The sequence below is a fragment of the Dicentrarchus labrax genome, unplaced genomic scaffold (genome assembly GCF_905237075.1).
Source record: "Dicentrarchus labrax unplaced genomic scaffold, dlabrax2021, whole genome shotgun sequence".
In the NCBI taxonomy this organism is placed as follows: Eukaryota; Metazoa; Chordata; class Actinopteri; family Moronidae; genus Dicentrarchus; species Dicentrarchus labrax.
In genome coordinates, this window is record NW_026136715.1 from 12,197,600 (window position 1) to 12,220,754 (window position 23,155).

At 44.2% G+C, this 23,155-nt stretch overlaps 1 protein-coding gene across 3 annotated transcripts in view; it reads right to left on the minus strand.

Annotated features, from left to right (window-relative positions):
- The window catches only part of zbtb46 (zinc finger and BTB domain containing 46), a 58,887-nt gene extending 48,862 nt beyond the window's left edge, over positions 1-10,025 (minus strand). Inside the window, exon 1 of one of the 3 annotated variants that reach the window (XM_051424733.1) lies at positions 9,639-10,020. The gene's annotated coding sequence lies outside the window, so the exon portion shown is untranslated. Of the gene's footprint in view, positions 1-9,638 lie in introns of all 3 variants that reach the window. The other 2 variants (XM_051424732.1, XM_051424731.1) reach the window with 2 other exon arrangements.
- Positions 10,026-23,155: the final 13,130 nt, after the last annotated feature.

Here is a 23,155-nt window from a genome sequence, read left to right on the forward strand (position 1 = left end):
CTGGTGGCCAGTCGCTATCTGGTGCCGAGGCGGGTGTCCAGAGAGTGTGTTTGTGTGTGTAAGGGTAACTTGGTGTGACTGTCGCTCTGTCAGACGGCAAACAGAGGCATCTTTCTCAAATCCACACTGGGCCACAGCTTACAATGAGCTCATGCAAAGAGGGGAGCAAAAAAGCCGCAGCTTAAGTGTGTACTCACAAGGACAACAGGCACACCCTCCATCCCCCCTGAGCAAATATTAAAAGAGACTTCACTCCCAGCTAATCTAATTCACAAACACTCCAGAGCGCACACAAACAAGGAAAACACATAATTTTACTATATTAACTTAGACCTCAACATGCAACATTCACTAATAACTTACTAACGTTCCCGCAGCCTACCGTACAACAACTGAGCAGCACAGTGATTTACATATAGATAGAGAAAGTGTTTATAAAAACACATTTGTATATAATAGCCTGAGGCTGCGTTGTCACTCATCAAGCTGATCAAAAAGCAGCTACTATACAACACTGATGAATCTCAGAGCGCTTTTGCAAATCTGTCCTTCAACAGTGGAAAAAAAAGGAGGTGAGATAAAGGGAGAAAAATCAAGGGGAGAGGAGAGGAGCATCTAAATATAGAGAGACTCACATTTTGGAGTCAGAAAAGAGACAGTGAAGGGTAAGAAAGAGGGAGGGAGATGGGAGATGTAAGAAGGAAAAAAAGAGGGAAAGGAAGTGAAGAGAGATGGGGAACAAATAAGAAAGGAATAGAGATGGAAGAAAAGTGGTGTTGAAGCAGGAAAAGAAGAATAGAAGATAGACGGAGCATCAGTGTAGCTCCCGATCGATGGTTGCAGAGCCTCGGTGGGTTTCTCATCTACTGTAGGGTTTGCTTAGTTTACTACTGGAGAACTGGACATGGAGGACACTCAATTTTGTCTGCGAGACTTGAGAGTTCAATACACCACACAGTGTATCACCACAGACGTTCATCAATACGTAGCGTCAATACGATGGGTCTGCCCCTTCAGTGATCTTTTCAACAGTTTCAACACACACTGGCTCGAGTAAATTCTAATAGTAATGCTTGTCTTCCTTCCTACCCCAGCAGATTTCAAGCAAAGTATCTTTTGCTGAAATACAATTGCATAAAACAAGTGACTTTTTTTATGGACGCTTGTATTGACAGTGACGTTGCTTGAGGCTACCACGTCCACTGTGATTGACGAAGAGTGAGGTTCGACCTCACCTGGATCCTCACTTCTGTCCTGTCCTCTCCTTTCCCGTCATCCTTTTTTCCCCCTCCTCTTTATCTGTCTGTCTTTTCACTCAGAGCCTGTTTACTCCAATGCAGTTTGACGTTTGACTGTCACCTGTTGACTAACATGAGCGGCTGCCATGGCTCGCAGGCTTTTGGAACTAGTGCTGCTTTTTTTCCCCCGACAGCAATGGAAAGAACTGCAAATTCATGTACAGAAATGTCATAGCCAGACGCATGAGACACAAAGAGAGAGGGAGAGACAAAAGGACCACTGTGTAAACTCTCATGATCATACTCACCATCGCTAAAGGACAACACCCACCTTGGAAACCTAATTTTGAACAAGTTACACATTCCCACATTGTGAGGCAGTGCCAGTATCAGGTGTCCGTCCAAACCACCAACAACCAATCAACCGCCACCCCCTTCGTGACACACCAGCGCACACACCAAAACAACCCGGAGGGGGGAGGTGAGATAGAAGACAGGAGGGAGGGAGGGATGGGTGCGGGGGTGAGAAAGTGAGAGTAAAAAGAAGAGGGCAAGAGAAAGAGCCAGCCAGAGACAAAGGCAGAGAGAATGACAATGAGTGAAAAGAGGAAGAATGGGGGAAAAAAATAAAATAGAGAGGACGGGATGAAGTGAAAAACGCTTTGCCAGCTCACCGTGCACATTCATAGAGCAAGAAGAGAACAAAAAGACAAAAACAATGAGACTTCCATGTATATGCACATTCAAGTTTGTGTGTGTGCATGGTTTGCATGTATCTGTGCAAATGAAACACTGGAAAGAGCAGCGAGAAGGCCGTAGGGGTAGTTTGCCTCTTGCCACTGAAAAGGGGATGTGAACCTACTCACTTCTGTTCACATCTGGATTGGCTTCACCTCTCATGTTCATAAAGGGAACTTTACTGACACAGGGGAGCTCATAAAATCTCCAGCAACAATGACAGAACTCCATTTTCATCAACCGATTTGTGAAGTTCACATAATAAAAACACACTTGGGATCTGTTTTTTAGTGCTGAAAAGCCTTTATAAATCAAAATAATCCAACTTCCCCTTTGAGATGTCAACCTCTAACCTAAAGAGAGAAGTTATTCTAACTTGGATGGCTCACCTTGGCCGCTAAGACAAAAACAATATTTGTGTTTTAGCAAAAAAAATGGACCCTGTGTCCATTGTCGCTAGCTGTTGCATTAAGGGGATGTATAAATATGAGCTAGGGTCAGGGGGAAGGATAAAAATGAGAAAGAGAACAGGGAGAGGGTAAAAATGAGAAAGGGAGTAGGGGAAGGGTAAAAATGAGAAATGGAGTAGGGGAGGCCACAGGAGGCACCTGGCCCACTTACAGCAGAGGAGGGGGTGGTGGTGGAGGAGGAGGAGGAGGAGGAGGAGGAGGAGGAGAGGTGGAAGATTAAGGAGTGGGAGGGAAAAAGAAAAGGAGAAGGTGGAGGAGGAGGAAAAGGAGGAGACCTGTAGAAAAAAAAAGCGAGGGGGGTGCAGCTGGGACGGAGCAGAGGGCACGGGGAGGACGGGGGCCAGGGTGAAGTGAAGGAACGGGTAAAGGTGAGGAGAGAAAGGATGTGAGACGAGGAGGCAAGAAAAAAAGAATAGATGAAATAATGGAAAGGGGGAGGAGGGCAGAGGGGGAGGTGAGAGCAGGAGAGGCAGAGAGAGAGAGAGAGAGAGAGAGAGAGAGAGAGAGAGAGAGAGAGAGAGAGGAGGTGGGGGCTGGAGAAGAAGAGGTGGCCTTGTGATGCTGAGAATGGAGGTGGTGTATTTGTGCGCGGGATGTGTGCGTCTCTTTGTGTGTGTGTGTGTGTGTGTGTGTGGGTGTCTAAAATTATGACGAAAAACTAACACCTCACCCAAAGTATGAATAACCGACCACAACAGGCCAATGTAGGTTCAATCTCTTCTCCCAGCACATTCGAACAGCCTGCCTATACCGCTAATATCCCACTAATACCACCCACAGTCCTCGCTCCACCTCACATCAATGAATATTTCATGTCCTGATGGCACTTTTAAAGCAAAAACTAATTAGCAAATCCAAGTTGATCTGGCATTAGTCATATCAGGCCAATTAAAAGCCCAGTCCTACTGTACATGTTAATGGCAGCGAAGTGGAATAATTGTATGTTGAGCAGGGGAGAGAATGTTAAACAGGCCTTGTTAGCAGCACTTTAGCACTCTAGCCAGAGTCCATGGCTGGATTACAAAACTCTACAAAGCAGGATAATGTTCGTCAGAAACACACACACACACACACACACACACACATAGAGGCACACTCACATCTTTGAAAGCGGCAAACGAAAACTCTATCCATTAATTAGAGTGTCGCCATCAATTCCATGGGGTCAGGTCTGATACTTATAGCTAAAGAAGAGAAATATTTCCAGGGAAAATGATGGTTTTATGCTTCAGTAATAATATTAAACAGGGATCCAAATATTGGCAGAAGCTCACAGGTCAGATGTTAGACAGTATTGGTGGGAGAAAACCATTTTCTGCTCCACACACTGCTTCTGCGGTCAGCACCAGTCAACATAAGGTTGTAGAGACAGTATTTGTGTGGTATTGGAGTAGAGCAAGGTGTTGGTTTGTATTTGAGTCTTCCCAACCTTCCTTCTGTCTGTTTTTTTTATGCAGTAGTTTAGATTGAGACAGACAGCATTGACACACACAGACTAAACTGTGCTGCACAAAAAAGCGACAGAATAACAAGGGCTAGAACTCTTTTGGAGTGGATGTCTGTTTCATCACCCCCTACTCCCTCCTTCTCCCCCCTATTCTCTCTCCTTCACATTCCCTCTTTTCCTTCCTCACTCTGCCTTCCCTGTCTCCCTCTCTCACCTGAGCTTTGATATGGAAATCTCTCACCAGCCACAGCCCGAGGCTAGTTGACTGTTTCTAAAGATGTATTTGCTCAAAGCCGCTCAATTTCTCATCAAATGCTCACACTGTGTGTATAAAAGACAAACTCTTTCACTGGGAAAATAACAACTAACAACCACGTACTTATACAAGGCTTTCAGCAGTCTGCAAACCCCACACTTCAACAAAGAGGTTTTTCCAAGCCCAAACCTTCAAAGTTCTTAATAGCTTATATAAATTTGTCTAAAAACATGGTGCAAAGTGGAGAGCTGAGGACACCAACTATCTTGGCGATAGAGTTCTTTGAGTAACTGTGTGTGTTTGTGTAGACAGTTCTTTCCCACTGGTTTACCAGTCCTGCCCTGGTAGGTAATTATACTGCATTAAGGATACCCAACATGGACGTCTACATCACTGAGCCAAATTAAGTGACAACTGGAACCATTCAAGGACAAACAAAACAATTATAATAATACTAAGAAATAAGTGCATAATTTAGGAATAAGTCAGAAAGTCTGTTTGGAAAGAAAAATATCTGGTAAAAGAATGCAAATCATGCAAACAACACTAATCAGTCCCATATCAGCTCATTACCGGGGAGCAGGCAAATCAGAGGTTGATGTCTTAAAACATGCTCGTGTGTGAATCATTGTCACACAAATCAATGTGATCGTTCAAAGGAGGGAGAAAAACGGATTTTTCACCTGAAAAATACTGATGTTTCCGACATTATTCCTGCAGAAATATAAAGGTTTCAGTCAGAATATCCTTAAACCAAAACCATAGGAGTTTAATATATGAGGGGCACTGCTGCTAACTGCTCTACGCAGGGAAACAGTATCACAAATCAGAAAGCTGAAGAGATAAGAAAATAGATGCATTTTTCTATCCCTTCCTTTGTCATTCCATTAATACCAGACAGGAACCTAATTGAAAGGATAATATGTGTGTGTTATCTATCTGGCTTGCATTACCTGATGTGCAAAACAACTGCCGTCATCACTTCACTTGTTGCAATATTTGTTTTGACAGCATCTGAATAAGTGAAAACGCACAGTATATAAAACCAACAATTAGGAGTGCATTAAGGAGGAGAGGGACTGATTAGATTTCAAGGCTGGTCTGGCCCTACACATTCATGTAATTGATAACTGATGTTAGAAAATGTCAGAAATTCAGGAAAATAGCTCATGACGCTGATAAGCATTGGGTGATCATGAGGCTCTACTTGGAAAGTGCCGATCTGCTCCGCATTCCTAAATAAAAGAAAAACACACCCTGATGAAAGCACACAAACTGAAATCCCTCATCTGCTTCCTAAGGAATGTGTGATCCAAAAGGTGTTTTGCAATATCCACAACTCCTAAGAAAAGATTCTGACATCTTGGCATTTTCACTGCTCAGAACCCCCTTGCATTTATTTTTAGCAACAATCAAATTATACATTTGCTTCTGGACTTTTAATTCTTACTTCTGGATTATAAAAAATTAGACCGAAAGCCGCAAAATTACCTTCCAATATAAAATTCAGGGACAAAAGAACAAAAGAAAAGAACAAGAGTGCTTATTGCTTTCATTGACATCCTATCTTGTGCGCAGGTGCATACATGCATGCATACACGCTCACACACATTCACCACCAGCTATGAAATATTAACACCTACGTGAGAAAACAAGTGGGGTGGTGGAGAGTATTTGTGCATGTGTATGTGTGGTTCAGGGTGGGGATGGCTTAAACTCACCTGTTCTCTCTGCTAGATGGGGGGGGGGGGGCATGTCAGATAGGTGGATAGGGAAGACAGCTGTTACACACAAACACACACATCCCCCACCACCATCCCTGTAACCCCATGGGGATTAGGAACACCTGTATTCAGCACTGCACAATGAGCAATAGACACAGTTAAGCTAAAAAGCCTTGGGAGTTATTAGTGGATGGGGGATGGAGCTGTCCTGGATCCGGGGGTTAATGTGTGCCAAACTGTCTTGACATGAAATCAGACGTGAGAATGATAATATTCACCACGTGACAGAGCGAAGACAGAGTTGTCAGAAAACTCCAGCGAGACGTGTCATGTAAGATGTGTACATGCAAGTGTAAACGGTTCATTTTGCAGCGTGTTAGCCAAACAGGTGTTCCCATTAACAAGTGAGCTCCGAGGGGGGATCGGGACGAGGAAACTGGCAGAGAGAGATAGAGACAGAGAGATGAATGGAGTACAAGGTTGCTAACAGGGAACAAATGTGTCTTTATGGAGCATTTGCCCTCTTTTCTCTATTTCTGGGGAATGTACTCTAGATGAGCTAAACTTACTGTACAGTTTATTGTCATGTTGTCAACATAAACACACACACAGATACTGTTGTGAGGGGGTAGTACACTATGTCCCCTGGGTTGGCGTAGCTGAAGCAGACTAACCAGCTACCACACAGTTCAGCCCACAACCTGCCTGGGAGCACTGAGCACCACCTACATACCAGCAGGCTTACACACACACACACACACACACACACACACACACACACACACACACACACACACACACACACACACACACAGGGAAGAGGCAAGTGTCACAAATACTAAACCCACCCAAACCAAGGCCCTCCATCACATTTTCTCACCCTCTTTTCACACCCCACCACACCTTCACTGTTTCCCGCAAACCTAAAAACTCTGCAACCGTGTGCAAGGATGATATTCAGTGTAACAACCTTCCACCACCTTCAACAAACACCAAAGGCGAATTTAGCTTTAACCAAGACAAACCAAAAAGGTAAATTTAACTCGCCTATCATGTTTAATCAATTCTAAAAAGGTCCATTCATGAGAGATAACACAAGTGGAAAAGTGCTTCAAATCCTCCTTTGCAATCCCACGAGCACACAAGCAGCTAATATTTTTTCCATCTTTCGGCCGATCTCGCCTACACTCCTCCTCCACTCATCCTTGTAGCTGTTGTCTTGGTCTGTATTATATTTTCCCGTGGAAAACACAGATGGAGAAGGTGCGGGCGCGCACACACACACACACACACACACACACACACACACACACACTCACTCAGGCACACACTTATGTCCACTGGTCTTCAAATGGTAATAACTACACAACTCTACCTCAGGGAAGCAACCTCACTGGGGGCAAAATCCACAGACACAAAGCACCCTGGGAGACAGTCCACGCCAAGGTGCCGAGGTGTGGCTGTCAAGTTTATGTGTTATTGTCTTGATAGATAGATAAACTATCTTCTGCTCATAAGGATAAAAACAATGCACAAATGCACACACATGCAAACACACACACACACACACACACACACACACACACAGGCGACAGTAATTGAATAACTGAATAAGAGACTTTGGAGGGTTTATCAAGCGCCAACCCTTAACTCTGTAGGACAAAACAACCAGACAAATCCAGGGAGGCCTAAGACAATTTGGAAAAAATCACTAGATGGTCTCCTAATCCCAAAGATCCACTTAGCCACTGTCAAACCGAGCAAAATGCTCAGATCTAACCGACAGCTTACAGTTACAGCTATAAGCCGAGAGGGTGCACTTTAAACCAAAGTCAAAAATAGCTTGCTGGTACTGTAAAATTCCTCAAACAAATAAACTCAAACACAGAAACACATTATTGATGTGGCTGCTCTCAAACTGAGAGAGTCAGATGATGTGCAAAATGTAGTGGTTTCATGGATGAGTGTCTTTAAGCAGCCTACCTTCCATCATCTCAACAACAACAACAAAGGCTTTACATGAGGTGTCACAGTCAAAAAAAATCCCACTGGAAAAGACATCAGTGCGTCAATCTAAGTTTGCCGCACATTGTCAGAAAGTTTGGGAACACCCACCGCAAAGACAATTAGATGCAGAGTGACGCTGGATCATTGGATGAAGGCACACCTGGCTGCAGGCTGTGCTGGAGGTGCACGGCAAGTCAGGCGCACAGTGGCGTCCGCACACACACATACAGAGCGTGAATGAAGTGGGGTTGTTCCCCCTCCTCGCATGGTAAGCATGGTAGAAAATGGAGGAAGACGGAACTGACCGGTTTGAGAGGGCAGACACAGACAGCAGACATATATACACACACACACACACACACGCACACACACACAGCACAGGAGACAGACAGAGAAGCGGCGAGGGGGGAGACGCTTTCAGCTTCAGTCGCCAATAAACAGCGAACACTTGACGCCACACTTTTCAACTCTCAATACGGATCATATCAGATGATGATCAACAACTACCCAAAAAAAAAAAATTACCCAAGAGCACCATCTGCAAACAAAATCCCCCCCTGTCTTGTCTGGTTACTCTAGGGTTGGGTGTTGACGCAGCAGAAATTTCCAGCTGGAGAAATCCCCCTTTTGGAGGTTAATCGAGGGGAGAAGGAGGAGGGTTTAAGCCCTTGTCTTTCGGGCTCTGAGCGCTTTCATTTTGAATCCCCTCCAGGCGGCTTGCACGGCGCATCACCCGTATTTTATCTGGCACGATATCTGTGCATGACAATTTCCCTTCAGCCCGATGTGGCGATAGGGTTGTCATGCTGTTCAAAACTTTGCAAATTTCCCCAGGATCCGCTGGTTTCATCAAACTCGATCAGCTGGGATGAAACCCGACAGAGAACGAGTCATGTGTCTGCGAGTGTCACGTAATATACCTGCGCTTGTGTTGGGAGAGATTTCTTAAAAGTAGAAATAATAAATGAGCGCAGGTAGATGACATTCATTCAAAAATAATATTCCGCAAGCTGGGAATGTATTTTTATTCCCTTGCGCGCATTTCAAAGTGTGTCCAAATATCCATTTAGTCCACTAAATATCACATTATTTCCCTTTTTAGAGCAGTTTGGTTGCCTATATTAAAACACATGTAGTAGAAAGTAGATAGCAATCGCCCCCCAATTGTAAGTCAACTGTCTGTGTTCCCTCATCAGCTACATAATGTGTGAAATGTACAATGTGCGAATCCCGTCAACGGATGACAGCTTCTCCAAATATCAACAAGCGCAATAGACAGCTGGCTGTCACGTATGGAACAGGTAGGCGTACTTTCAGACTGTCGTCTGCTCACTCGGTCGGATGTTTAGCTGTCAAAATACACTCATGCCGTGGCTAACATGATGCCAATGGACTGGAATAAATAATAATAATAAATCAAATAAAAAGCAGCGGAGAAAAAAAAAAACCACACAGATAGACAGGCCTTCATACAGTAGCTTTTTTCCGATGGCCAGCTGTAATAGTGCCACGATTGCGAAGAGTTGCATTGTGTCATGTCTCCAACCTGTGCGCCCACCAACTATCAGCTGTGGACGCGGATGGCTCCGTGAGGCAGAAAACTAATTGTTGACATGATATAAAGGCATGGAAATCCTGCGATATCCGCCGCGTCTGAATGAAATCTCAAACCTGTTAGCAGGGGAGAGGAGGCTGAACGCTGGGGGGGGTTAAAAGAAAAGGGGGGCTACTACTAATATATAGGGAAGTCAGACATACCTGTTACCCCATGGGGTCTGGGGTGGACGCGGTGTCGGTCCTTCGGAGTCCAATCTGGTGTGACAGCCTGGGAGAAGAAAGGAGGGGACGTCCAAAGCACTAGGTACTGTCCTTCCTCTCCTCTGTATGCTTTCTTTAAGTGTTATTCCCCCTGTTTTCTCCCACTCCCCGCTCTTCTTCCTCCACCAGCCCCTTTTTTTTCTTTCTCTCTTTCCCTCCCCTGCTTTTCCGTGTCTTGGTATCAGGAGCCTCCCCCTCCTCCTCCTCCTCCTCTATGCATGTATATGTCTCTCGCTCTTCCTCTCTCTCTCCGTCTCTCTCTATCTCACTCTCCCCCTGCACTCACACACACTCTCTCTCTCTCTCTCCGTGTCCCCGTATCTCCTCTCTCTCTCTCTCTCTCTCTCTCTGGGCAGAGTCAGGAAATGAGACAACGTGAACGCACACACAGTGCGTATCCATCTGATCTAGGACGAGTCCCACTCTTATTAGAAACACTCAGGGAAATTTTTATGTAGCACTAATAATAAGAATATTAATACTACTACTAATAATACTGATAACAATTGAGATATTTCTGTGTGGTGATGTAAGCAGTGGGTTGTCATGAGTCCAGGGTGGCTCATGGGGCTTCTGGCTGTGCGTCTGTTGCCATAGGGCTCAGTAAGGACCAGGGGTTTACTGTAACTTACCCCCTCTTGTGGCAACAGCAAGAAAACACCAGTCAGTCACATAAAAAAACAGTAAACTGACATTTACAGTTTGTCACTGTTTGGCTGGAAAACACCTTTGAGAGCCATGTGATGTGCAGCTTGTATGCCAATTTTCGGCAAAAAGTCTGGGGTAATTCCACTAAAGCCTGACCTCTCCCTTTCATATATGTTGGATTTTTCTTTGTTTTTAAGTTATGGGGGAAATTATGAGGTGGCAAACATTGAAATGCCTGTGAGAGACAATAGAGAGAGAGAAAGACGTGTGGGAAGTGGTGTGTGTTTCCTAAACCGCTAGAATGTATTACAATACATAAGGTTATACTTCCTGATATTATATGTACAGGAATGTACCTGCAGGTTTTATCAGAAGGCCAGTGGTTGAAGAAGTACTCAGACTGTTTACTTCAGTAAAAGTACCAAGATAACAATGTAAAAAATCCTCCTTTACAAGTGAAAGTCCCGCATTCAAAATACTGACTAGTGTACTAGTGTTATCAGCAAAATTCAGTCTATTTAAAGTACTAGTTTGGCAGAGAAATGGCCCCTGTGATTGATCTAACATCAAATATGACATTTTCGGGTTGTAAATAGTGATGCATGAATTTGTAAGCAGCTCTTTCCTGATGTAGCTGGTCAAGATGAGGCAACTTAGAACTACTTTATATAAAGTTAGTTAGTTTAATTTGTTTTCTTTTTTCAACATAGGCGTCGGAGCCCTCCAAAAACATTATGCTTCGCAAATTGTATTCATTTTTTAAAGATCTTTTTGTGAAACATTGCATATTTTTACATCTTTGTGTTGCAGACAGTTATGTAAATGAAAGAAGTTTAGTGAGAAGTTTAGTAGAGAAATCACTCTTTGATGGAACTTCTAACAACTCAATGACATCTGAAACGTGACAAGGGGCCCCAATTATAAACTGTTTATTTTATGTAAACCAGTAAGTATAGATTTCAGACAAATGTATTGGAGTATAAATTACAATATTTAAGTGTACAGTACAGTATTAAAGTAAAGTAGTACTTTCAAAATGTCAAAAATGCATGTGTATGTCACTACCAGTTCATGTAGTCCACCCTTGTGTGTGAATGTCTGTAGTAATGAGGAACTATGGAGGGGCTGGTTTCTTAGGAAATGAGAATACAAGTGCTGTGAGCAGGAATCGTTGTAGGTTTGAGGAAGTGGGAGAAGTTTATGGGGAAGAGAAGGGGTGGCACAGCAAAATATGTAGTACATGTGTGTATAATTGTGTGTGTGTGTGCGGAGAGAGTGATGTGTGGCATGACACAGCAGGGGGTAGAGCCGAGCCTCCGTCAGTCTGGGTAGTTGGCTGCCGAGGGCCGGATAACGGAGAATGTCAGGCCATGTGGATTAAGGCTGTAGGTCTGTAATGCCCAGGCACAGATCTCTCTCTCTCTCACACACACACACACACACTCTCTCACTCTCTGTTGGGTCTGCAAACACAATCCCTGCCTGAAACAAGCTGCTTTACTCAAAGCTGTGCTCCCTCACGCCAACGTGGCCTTCCAATCCGCCTGACATGACAAGCGTGACCCCGGCCTCCCCCTACGCCACCTCCTCAAAGCTACCCCCCCCCTTCTCTCCCTCTGTCTGCTCATGGATGGATTTAGGCATCATTAGGCCACTTACACATGTATTCAGTCCCAGGAACACTCTTCATGGCAATCCACTCAGGAGGGAGAGTAGTGGTATGAGGGGAAAGCGAGAATTCTGGTCGATGGTGGTTTAGTGATGGGTGTGTTGTGGACGTGTGTGTGCATTCAAAGTGACAGTCACTCGTTTCCTGTATTCTTCTTTTGACACTAGAGTTTGACCACTATATAAAATTAAGGTAAGCATGCTGTTTTCAATTTAAAAGTTTGTCACTGAGGCCAGGGAGAAAGCATAAAAAAACAGACACAGAGAAGAGAAACACACGCATCTTTGCTCAGTGCAGGAAGTGCGACCAGATCCATTGGTGACAGCTTATGTTTGAACCTCAACAAAGGAACGAGGTATGTAAACGCACTTTAGGAAAACTTTTTAAAGTCAAGCATTAATTTGCTCTCCCGGAGTGCCCCCCTGCCGACGAACGCAGCGGCATAATTGGTCACATCGAATTAAACAGCAAAAAAATCTACAACTGTCATAAAAATAGCACAAGGCTCTTTCAAAGCCCCATCCACTACCCTTCACTATCAATTTACCAAGGGGAACAGCTGTGTGCTGCTTGTGCCATCCTAGCCCTGCTTGTATAGAAAGCAGAGCCTGCAGCTGAAAGAACACTATCTCTACCAGGTGCAGGCAGGGGATGGGGGAAGGCTTTACAAAGGAATATTTGGCACAAGGTGTGAGGCAACAATATGTGTGAAGGTGCAGCTTAGTGATACTCAAATCAGTATTGGGAAACGACAAGGCTTTTTATAAAGAGTCCTCCCTCAGAGAGAAAAAGCAAATTAAGAGTATGGGAACCAAGTGCATTGATGGTAGGGAGGAAGAGGGGACGGAAAGGATTGAGGGGCAAAAGGAAAGGAAGGAAGGATGGCATTAATAAAGGAGGAATGGAAGCCAAAGAATGAGCAGATTTCTCAAAGAAAGAGTAAATGAATGAATTCCAATGAAGAATGACATCAGGAGAAGCATAATGAATCGAGGTTATTGGATTTAAAGGATGTATAATCATCTGGAGGATACAGAGAATGTGTTTGTGCTCGCTGCCCACACATTTTGTTCCTGTGTGAAGGCGACATGCAGGGGAGGGGGGGGGGGCGCTGGGGCTGTTCACGCCACTGCCTGTCCTCGTGTCACCCATAGGACTTTCTACAGCGGCCGGCCTTTGTGTCTATTGTATGCATATGATGGAAAGATGCCTCTGGACGAGGATGCAGATCGCGCGCTAGTCATCCCTCAAGTCGTTGTGTTCTTTGATAAGAATGACTCCTGGCTGACCTCACTGTGTCCATCTGCATTTTCCCCAGTTCAGGGCAGGAATAATCTTCCTACCAAATGAAAAATGGGCAGACTCATATTCAGGCTTTTCATGCCCTGGATTTCTGAGGTTTCAGCCCCTGTCTGCCTCACTCTAACCCTCCAAGCCACTTTACTTTAGGGGAATTCAGATCTTTCTCTGTTTATCATATCTTAGCTCTCTGTGTTATGAATCCTACATTAAACTGCCCTCTCTCCCTCTGTATCTTGCTATCTCGTCTCTCTTTCTGCATGTCTACCCTCTTGATCCCTTCCTCCACTATCCTACCCCCCTCCAAATCTCATTTACTCCATTGGAAGTAGTAGGAGAAAGGAGAGAGAGAGAAAGAGAGAGAGAGAGAGGAGTACAAAACAACCTTCTCTTCCCCGAAGCAAGAACATCTTCTTATTGTGGAGGTCACCGTCTCAGTGCAGCCCCACGCTCTGAACACTACTCTGCTTGTTTTAATGATGCACAGAGCGGAGGGAGAGGGAGGGAAAGAAAGAGAGAGAGAATGAGACTAACGGTGAAGGAGAGAGAGAGAGAGAGAGAAGAGGGGAGTGGATGGAGATGGGAGGATTGGGCTGTTTTTTTCTACCGACTCTCTTCACCCCCACCCCCTCTCCTACCTTCCCTCCCCCTCTTCTGTGCAGAAAGTGCACCTCTCTTTCCACATCCATCTTGAAAGGTTCTTCTAAGCTGTCTAACCTCTCAGCAATATTATATATTATTGCTTGCCTCAACCCACACTGAAACCTGGGTTGCTATGCTACAATAATATGACCTCTCATCTCTTCTCCTACATTTCCTCTCTCATTGCTTCTCCTCATTTCTGCGGGATGCAGGGGAAGGGGTTAACAGCATTCCCTGTTCAGCCCCCAACCCCCCATTAGGCCTCTCTGTCTCTTTAATGACCTTCTTGGGCTCAGTGCCCAATGATTTGACCCTGCTGACCGTGTGGGGTCATGACCCCATTCCGCACCACAACAAATTATATTTGACCCTTATGGAAAGGCTAGGTCTTATTTGTGGTAGTCACCATCTATAATTATGTACAGTATGCAGCATCTATCGGTCTACCTACCTAACAATGGTGAAGTAAATATTCAAACAGTTTAGTTTGTGGCTATAAACAATATTTTTTATAATATATTGTATCAAATGACAACATGAAAGGGGTCGCTTGTAGAGATGAACCTACAGAGAAATTTCACCTGACTCTGCAGCTCCCCTCGACTTTACGGAACTTTATAGCAAGTTTAAGCTCATTGTTTATCTGCCCAGCCCACAAATTACTGTTTTGGTTCAGTCTCACCACTCCCATAGTGTCGTTTTTGCCCACAGAGGCAGCTGTCTTTAGTGAAAAAGTCCTAAAAAACTCACAATGCACCACCTTCACCTCATCACACAGCAGACATGCACAGTTAGCAACTAGTTGGTGAACATAGTGGAGCGTTTAGCAGCTAAAGAACCAAGTATTTCCCTTAAGAGTTGGTAGAGACCAAAAACAGAGCTATAAAAGCGAGTGAAAATGTAAGCTACATTCACCAGTTGGCCAGAAACCTGACTTCAAATGAAGGACAATGTTGCTCCCCTAACTGTTAGATGAGTAAATGAGCAACTGATGCTAAGACGTAAGCCATATTAACTTAAAATTTGATGTGTGATGTTGTGGTCACTGCTTTTTCTACTACCCCCAGGTGGCCAACATTTTTTTTAATTGGTTACTGCAGATTTAAAGGACCAGTGCGTAGGATTTAATGGCAGTAGTGTAGTTACAGATTACAACTCCCTCGCTTCACCCTCCCCTTCCAAGCATGAAGGAGAAACTATGGTGGACAACAGAGAACAGAGTAACCTCGCTCTCTAATTGTAAAATCAATCTAAAGTACAGCTGCTAGATAACTGTAGTGTAGTAAAAAGTGCATTTTTCTCTGAAATGTTGTGGAGTAGAAGTATTAAGTATAAAATGGAAATACTCAAGTAAAGTACCTCAAAACTGTAATTAAGTGCTGGATATGAGTAAAGTATATACTTAATTACTCTCCACCGCTGCTACCTACATACAAACACTGGTTTCTTTCTTTCTACAAAAAATTATTTAAAACTGATGGGAAGATGGAGATATAGATAGATATGGGCTGAAATGAACTGCTGGTTCTAAAACTCTCAACGCAAATCATAATGCACAGCCAAAATTCCCTGTTACATCATCCATCTCCAATCCCTTCCTCCTCCTCCTCGTTCTCTCCCTCTGCCATCCTCTTCTTTCTCTCTTATCTCTGCTGGCCCCGTCTCTTGGGGGTCGTTCGTTTTTGTCATAATCACCTTGGAGATTGGGGACCGGTGCCCATGGCAGAGCTGAGCTGAGCGGAGGAGAGGAGGAAAAGAGGATGAGAGAGAGAGTGGGGAGGGTTTGTTGAGATGAGCAGTGGAGGACAGTCTTGCGGGGGGATGACGGCTTGTCTGGCTCAGCCCCGGCTAATGTGAGGGGACAGCCTTGGCTTTGCCTTAACCACACTTGTGCCGTCGATGCCAGGCGGAGCGGGGTGGAGAGAATAGACGGATGAAACGCTCTCCTTTTCTGTGCTGCCTTCTCCCGCCCGCACTGACTGCATTTGGAGGCGCGTGGGGCCCCAATGTCACACCCTGTAGGTGTTTAAGCTGCTTACTTACACCAAGAAGAAGAAGAGATGAGGCAATAGAAGACAGGGAGACAGAAAGGGAGAAGGAGCTGCAGAAAGGATGAGAGAGGGAGAATGGGAGAGAGAAGAGGATGGGGGCGGAGGTCACGGTTGTAGGAGGTTGTAATGTGTAAGCATCCCAGTTTGACTGTCTTCACACCAAGAAAGGGTTGTCTTGTGTGGGAAATATTCATCACTCATTATGCCATTTTGACTGTCTGTCATGTATCTGAGTGTGATGATTATACTGCATTGACAAAGACAAACCGGAAGAAGCAGAGTCATCAGGACGATAATATGATAAGCGTTTTCCTCCAGCTCCAAAAAAAATTCCCGGATTTTTACACTCTTCGAGGAGAAGAGAATGACTGGGAAGGCGTGGGATGCACAAGTCAGGAGAGTGGGGGGGGGTTGTTGTATGAGTTTCAAAAATCCTATCTTGCTGTCAGGCGTGTGTGTGTGTGTGTGTGTGTGTGTGTGTGTGTGTGTGTGTGCGTGTTCAGGCCTGCGTTTGTCTCACTGAGGTGTGAGGGGGTGATGATGACGCATGTTGGAGGGGTTCAGCATGGGGGCAGGGTGTGATAAGGGTGGACACAAGAAAGGCTTTTGTTGTGATCATTTAGGGCCACTATGTAAGAATAGACACTCACATACAAGGGGAGGGTCAGAGGGCGACTACTGGACAAAGACGACTCACACCAACACACACGTTTGACATTGTACGCTCGCTCTTTTTCTCTGTGAGCTGCTCTTGCTGTTTTAACTCGTATTTCTGTCCTCTCAGCAGCCTCCTCGTTGATGCATGCTGTGTAGGTTCTCAGACGCTCCCTCCTCAGGTCACTGGCTCTGTTTGTCCTAGCCCTCCTTTCCTTCAACCCTCCCCGCCTTCCCCTCCCCTCCAACTCCTCTCTGCCTCTCCTCCTCGCCTGACCAGTTCGTCTAATTTGGTTTCTAATTTTTTTTTCTGTACCTCATCTCCTCTCCCTTCAGCTATGTGGGGGTAAAGTACAGCCCCTCCCTTTGGCTGTGTTTGTGTTTGCGAGTATGTGTGTGTGTATTTGCACCGCATGCACGCGTGTGTGTATGTGTGTGCACACCGGCTTGTATGTAAATCCCCTAAAATACTCCAGTTTTTAGCTTCTTCAGAATGATGCTTTAACACTGATGGCCTTTGGGAAAAGAAGCATCACACATGCGACTCACAGTTAACATGCAGAGAAACATGTGGGCTTATGTCATGTGTACATACACTGACACATACACACGCACGCGCACACAGTAATGAAAAAAAGACTAGACAGACCAGACAAATGTGTTAAATGTGAGCCGCAAGTCAGACTACAGTCCTATTTTGTTATACATCTGAGGCCGACATAATTTTTTTGAAACATCAACCTGACAATGTGTGTGTGTGTGTGTGTGTGTGTGTGTGTGTGTGTGTGTGTGTGTGTGTGTGTGTGTGTGTTTGCTGGAGGGAGAGATAGAAATTGAGCGCAGCGTGGTGGTAGAGCTTACAGTAAATGGAGACATTTAGGAAAGCAGTAGATAGACAGACACAAACACACAGATCAAAGAGGTTTGAGCATTACAGTACACTAGGGAACAAAAGGAATAGAGAGAGAGAGAGACTCAGAGACAGAGAGAGCGAGAGAGAGAGAGGATGTGAGTGAAGGTGAATAGAAACCCCAATCAATACGCCATCCAAGAACAGCTTGAGCCAGCGAAGGAGCAGAGAAACTGAAAGAGGGAGACGGAGAGAGAGAGAGACGGAGAGAGGGAAAAGTGGGTCAAATAATGAGACGAAAGGATGTGTGTTTGCACGGAGGACAGAGAGATGGAGGGAGAGAGAGAGGAAGATGGATGGAAATGTGATAGAACAAGAGTGGGGTCAGTATAGAGAGAACGAGGGAGTCACGAGCGCCCGACCCCTGCTGACCCCTCAGCCAGGAGGGCCCGAGGAGTTCAGGGCAGGGGATGGGGGAAGGTTTGGAAAAAGGAGGAGGTGATATTGATGTGTGTGTGTGAGGGGGCTGATGTGTTGAAGAGGGTAAGGAGGAGGAGTGAGGGTGAGGGTCAGGGGGGTTGGGGATCAATCGACTATCCAAGGACAATATGGAGCCATTTTCTCTTCTCTTCACGAAGAACATTTGGTCTGATCACTGTAAACCAGGAACTTGAGTTCACCTCAGTATTCACATCTGTCTCATGCACCTGTTTATGTGTTTACGCAAACCATTCTGATATAACTGACTGTAATTTAGCATCTTGTGCACATCACACATTTGGCCGGATAACATTACAGTTGCCGCTGTTATCCACTGAGAGCACATTACATTAAAATGCAGTTGGAGAGAAATCACTCACTGTTAACTTTGAAGAACACTATTCAGAGTGTCTGCAATTTTAAAGTCTGATTGTCTAGAGAGACTCAAATTATCCAACAATCCAACATAATATGTAGTGAGTAATTAGAAGATTAGTAGTCATTAATCAAGTGCTAACAATCATCACCCACTGATAAGGCTGCATCCCTAACGAGGCAAAGCAGGCAACTGCCCCGGGGGCCCCATAAAAGGCCCCTAAAAAGCTCCAGGCTGTGTTGCCATGTCAACTACAGAGTTAATTTTTCAGGTTTTAACATCTAATCACGTTGCCCTTTCTTGAAGAGGGGTACCTGTGTCCATTTGGCATGGGGACCACACAGCAAATCTGGGCCCAGGTTCCAGTATCGAGAAGCTTTACAGATTGCACAGAGAGTGGGAAGAACGGAGGTTTGATAGGTGCCCCATTCATGTTAATCTGTCCTGTCTGTAAGCCTTCTTCATTACAAAAACATTCTGACATGTCACCGTAGGTAAAGCACAGGTGTAAATAATAGAATTTATGATGGCTGAATTCCATTTAGCTGCTTCAGTTTCAGGGTCCTGGTATTGTGTGTGCTGGCTCACTGTCATGGCTTACTGAGACGCTCAAATAGAACTGAACCATCGTTAATGTTATTAGTAACACCTGTGCTTTTCTTTATGACGAGTGAAAAAGGCCTGCTGTGCTTTTACTGACAGAAAGGTGACACGATGTTATTTGTGCTACAAGATAGGCATAACCAACCTAAAGCAAGTGTGTGATATTGTTTATGTGTTGTTTTGCAAAATGACACGCTGTATTAATACCATACTGCAAGACTACATATACTGTATATATGTAGTCAGGTATGTACGAAACTAATCAGGAAATATTCATCTAAACTTGAAGCATCAAAATTGGTCCAATGATTAAAACACACCATTTTCTTGATTCTGGCAAGGAACCTTTGTTGTATGCCATATCTCTCTCTCTCTTTCACACACTTCTTGTCTATACAATGTAAATATCAAAAAAAAAAAATCTCAAAGCTACAGATATATAGTGAAATATGGTACTGCACCTACAGGACACATTTCTTGCATCAAATTTTGAAACTAATTTTGTTGGAGAGTTTGGAGTACATTTATCTGCAGAAAATCTACCACATTTTGTCTCAAACACAAGCAAAGACCGACAAGGGAAGTATACTGCTGCCACATCTGAAACAACTCTGAATGTATTGTTTTAATCATTTTTACTCTGGATTGACATACACGTAATGGTCGACAATTCTGGAAACCAAACACAAAGATTTTTGGGGGTTTGTGGGAATTCATCAGCAACTAATACCAATACAATGAGTCTACAATGAGTCTACAATAAGGCCCAGATCTGGTGTGGGAAGGAGTTAGACTAAGAGCTGCTCTTGGTAATGGAATATATAGAAAAGAAGATGACCGTACTTAGATAGGCCTGCTTATGGGTTTTGTAAATATGTCTACATAGTTAGATAGATAGTTACTTACTATTTTTTATACTACATCATATCATGTTATTATTCAGTTGTATAACTAGGGCCTCTAACTATACATTATGTTGCAACAACCCATGTGTCAATTTCTTTGTAGGCATGTAAATTGTCTTATTTAAGACAGAGAAATCTGAACTTAATTTTTTGGTCATAGTACAAATGGGGGATAGTCTTTAAGGCATGACTCTTGAAAATATATATGGATTTAAATCCTGATGTAGCAAAATAATTGGAGCTTAGTGTGTGGCCATATTCTCTTTAATAAGTGAATAGAACTGACATCATCTATTGTATAGACTGCTTAAAATAAAGTAATGTGTGACAATTCATCCACACAGGTGAGTCAGATTTATCATATTTATTGACTTAAATATCACAATACATATGCAATATATAACGTTACATGATCAAATAAAAACAATATTACACGTGCAATACAATTCTGTCAGAACAGAAATAAAATGACAAAACAACAGTCAGGCAAGTATGCAACAGTTGTGCTCACATGTTTTGGGGCTCTTGAGTCCGAGGGCACTATGCGATTTATTCTGTACAGTGAGTAGAGCAAAAGTTGTGGGATGGCTTTGGCAGGCTAAAGCTATACAGAATACTGTTTACCATTGAATTCATAGCGAATATTGACTGAGATGTTTTTTTCTCAGCCTATCCTCACTTGTGTCTCTATTGAGTCAAATCAATACCTATTGCAGGATGTTGAGTATTTCTGTAGAAATGTTTAGTGTAATGACCACTAGCAACATTCCTCCCTCTGTTGCTCCTCACGTACCACCATCCTTTTCACCCACACCCTCAATTTTCATCTCTCCCTCCCTAGTCCCATCTCTCCTCTCTTCCCTACTCCCTCCTTCTTGCTGTCTCTCTCTCTTTTCACACACACACACACACACACACACACACACACACACACACACACACACACACACGCACACACTCCCTTTCTTCAGCCTCCTCACAGTCCAGATGGCCTAGCTGCCCCCACACTCACTCCCCCACATACACTCACTCCATGCATGCCACCCCACTCCTCCTCTCCCCTATGGGAACAGCACTCCCTTTAGAGGAGTGGACCTCAACCCCCTCCCGCCCAAAAAACACCAGTACACACACACACACATTCACAATGTATACACACACCTCCCCACACACACACACACACACACACACACACACTTCAACACATCTCTACTGTCCCTCCACAGACCACAGGCTTTATATACGCCCACTTGCATACACACTGACACAGAAGATCTTGTTCAGAATTCTGCTCTTCTGCAGCATAATGTCTGATGAGAGTGTGGTGGGAATGCTGGTTTTGTAGGTGTGATACAGTGTATGGGGCAATGATATGTGGCCATTTTCATTTTTATTGTTTCATTGTTCTCAGTAAAAGACAATTTCATATCTTCAGATAATGGGAAATGTTGGGAAATCTGCGCACCGACATCCTTCAGTGGTGACTCAGCTGTTGCTAAGCAAAGGCGGGATCTTTAGAATATCTTTCAATGAGATGCACACGGTTTTGAAGATGTCATGAGAAACTGGCTTCGGGAGGAATGCCGTGAACCTATCACGAGTGCAAACCCACCTGCGTAGCCACAGTGGCTCAAGCACAAACATGCCTACGTACACTCATGTTAACTTATCTTTATAATTAGCTTGCGTGGGGTCAGGCACGGAGCACAAGAGAGAAACAGAGAGATGGTTGTCAGGGCGGAGAGAGGTGTGACTACTACAGTGTGAAGGAAGAGGACTATTGTTGGAGTGTGTGCGTGCATTGATTGGCCAGGGATTAAAGGAGAAAGAGGGGAGAGTTGGTGTATGAACAGAGTGTTTTCTAGGGCTTGATGTGTCGTAGTGGTGGTGTGAGGGGGTGTAGGCCAGGGTAGGAGGGTGTGGTTAACGGTTATAGCGCTCACAGGAAGCCGTGAGGCAGGGAAAGGGGAAGTGAACCACCCCCACACTGTTCCAAGGCCGTGGCGGCTCTCTCCTCGGGGCTGGAACTAACTGACCTCAGCTCCAACCACACCTTTTAACCCTCTAACACACACACACACACACACACACACACACACACACACACACACACACACACACACACACGCGGGCGATGATGCATGGTCACTTCCATAGACAGAGATTGCCGAAGTAGATATCAACCATCACACTCCTATTTGTCACACACATGCACACATAGTCCATCACGCCACCACACGACATTAACTATCAACAGTGACATGATCAATAGTTAAATTATTAAATATTAATTGTGGTAGATGAACTATCTGAAGCTACTTTCATATTTCTAGATATTGATCTGGCAAAGGCCACAGTGCCTGAAAGGTAAAACATCTTAAAAAGAAAACAGATATTAAATTAAATGTGTCAAATTTGGCAGAAATTGGCTAAAATATACAAAACCACTGGCATATTTCTTTAAATAATAAACTCCTTCAAACATGGCAGTTTTATTATAAGACAAATTATCTGATAATGTGTTATACTCCTAAAGCAGCCATAATTTGACAGAAATATGATGAAGTTTCTGCACACATACACATGAATTCAAGCACTTTTCCTTTTCTTCCGTGACACAAGCCGACCTGAACTTCCTCACAGAACCTCAGACTGTGCTGTGGTGTGCCAGCCACCTTGGTTCACACTTGGCCACGACGATCTGGCTTTTCAGTCCACGCACATGTTCATTCAACTCATTCATTCCCAGCCAACTGACCCCAGGCGACGTGGCTCAAACATTTCAACCCTGGTTGGCTGACTCACAAACACAATGCTGTGGGGCAGCAAAGGTTAAAGCCGGGAGAGCTAGCGTAAAAAAGGCACACAGACACACACACAAAAATCACGCATACACTCTTGGTACTGCACTCATTGCAATATTTTAAACATTTATTATGATCTGAGATGAAAAAAACATGAAGACAGATGATAAAAATAAACATATTCCCTTCCCCACCCGTGAGATAAAAGTCAGTGTGTGATATAATATAAGAGTCGGTGTTCACCGGTGTGACCCCGGTCATCCTGGTTGGACATAATGTTACCTCGGTGACCAGGGTTTAATCTCTCCACTGAGAGCTGGATCCCGATCTGACCCTTAACCCTGGTGAAAGAAAGGTCACTGGGGTCACACACTCCTCTGGTCCATTTTCTTCAGGACCATTTTTCTCTGAAAGGGTGTTTTTAAAATCAGTTTATGTGAATGTGTTTAATTGTAACAAAGTTGTCCTGATACGAT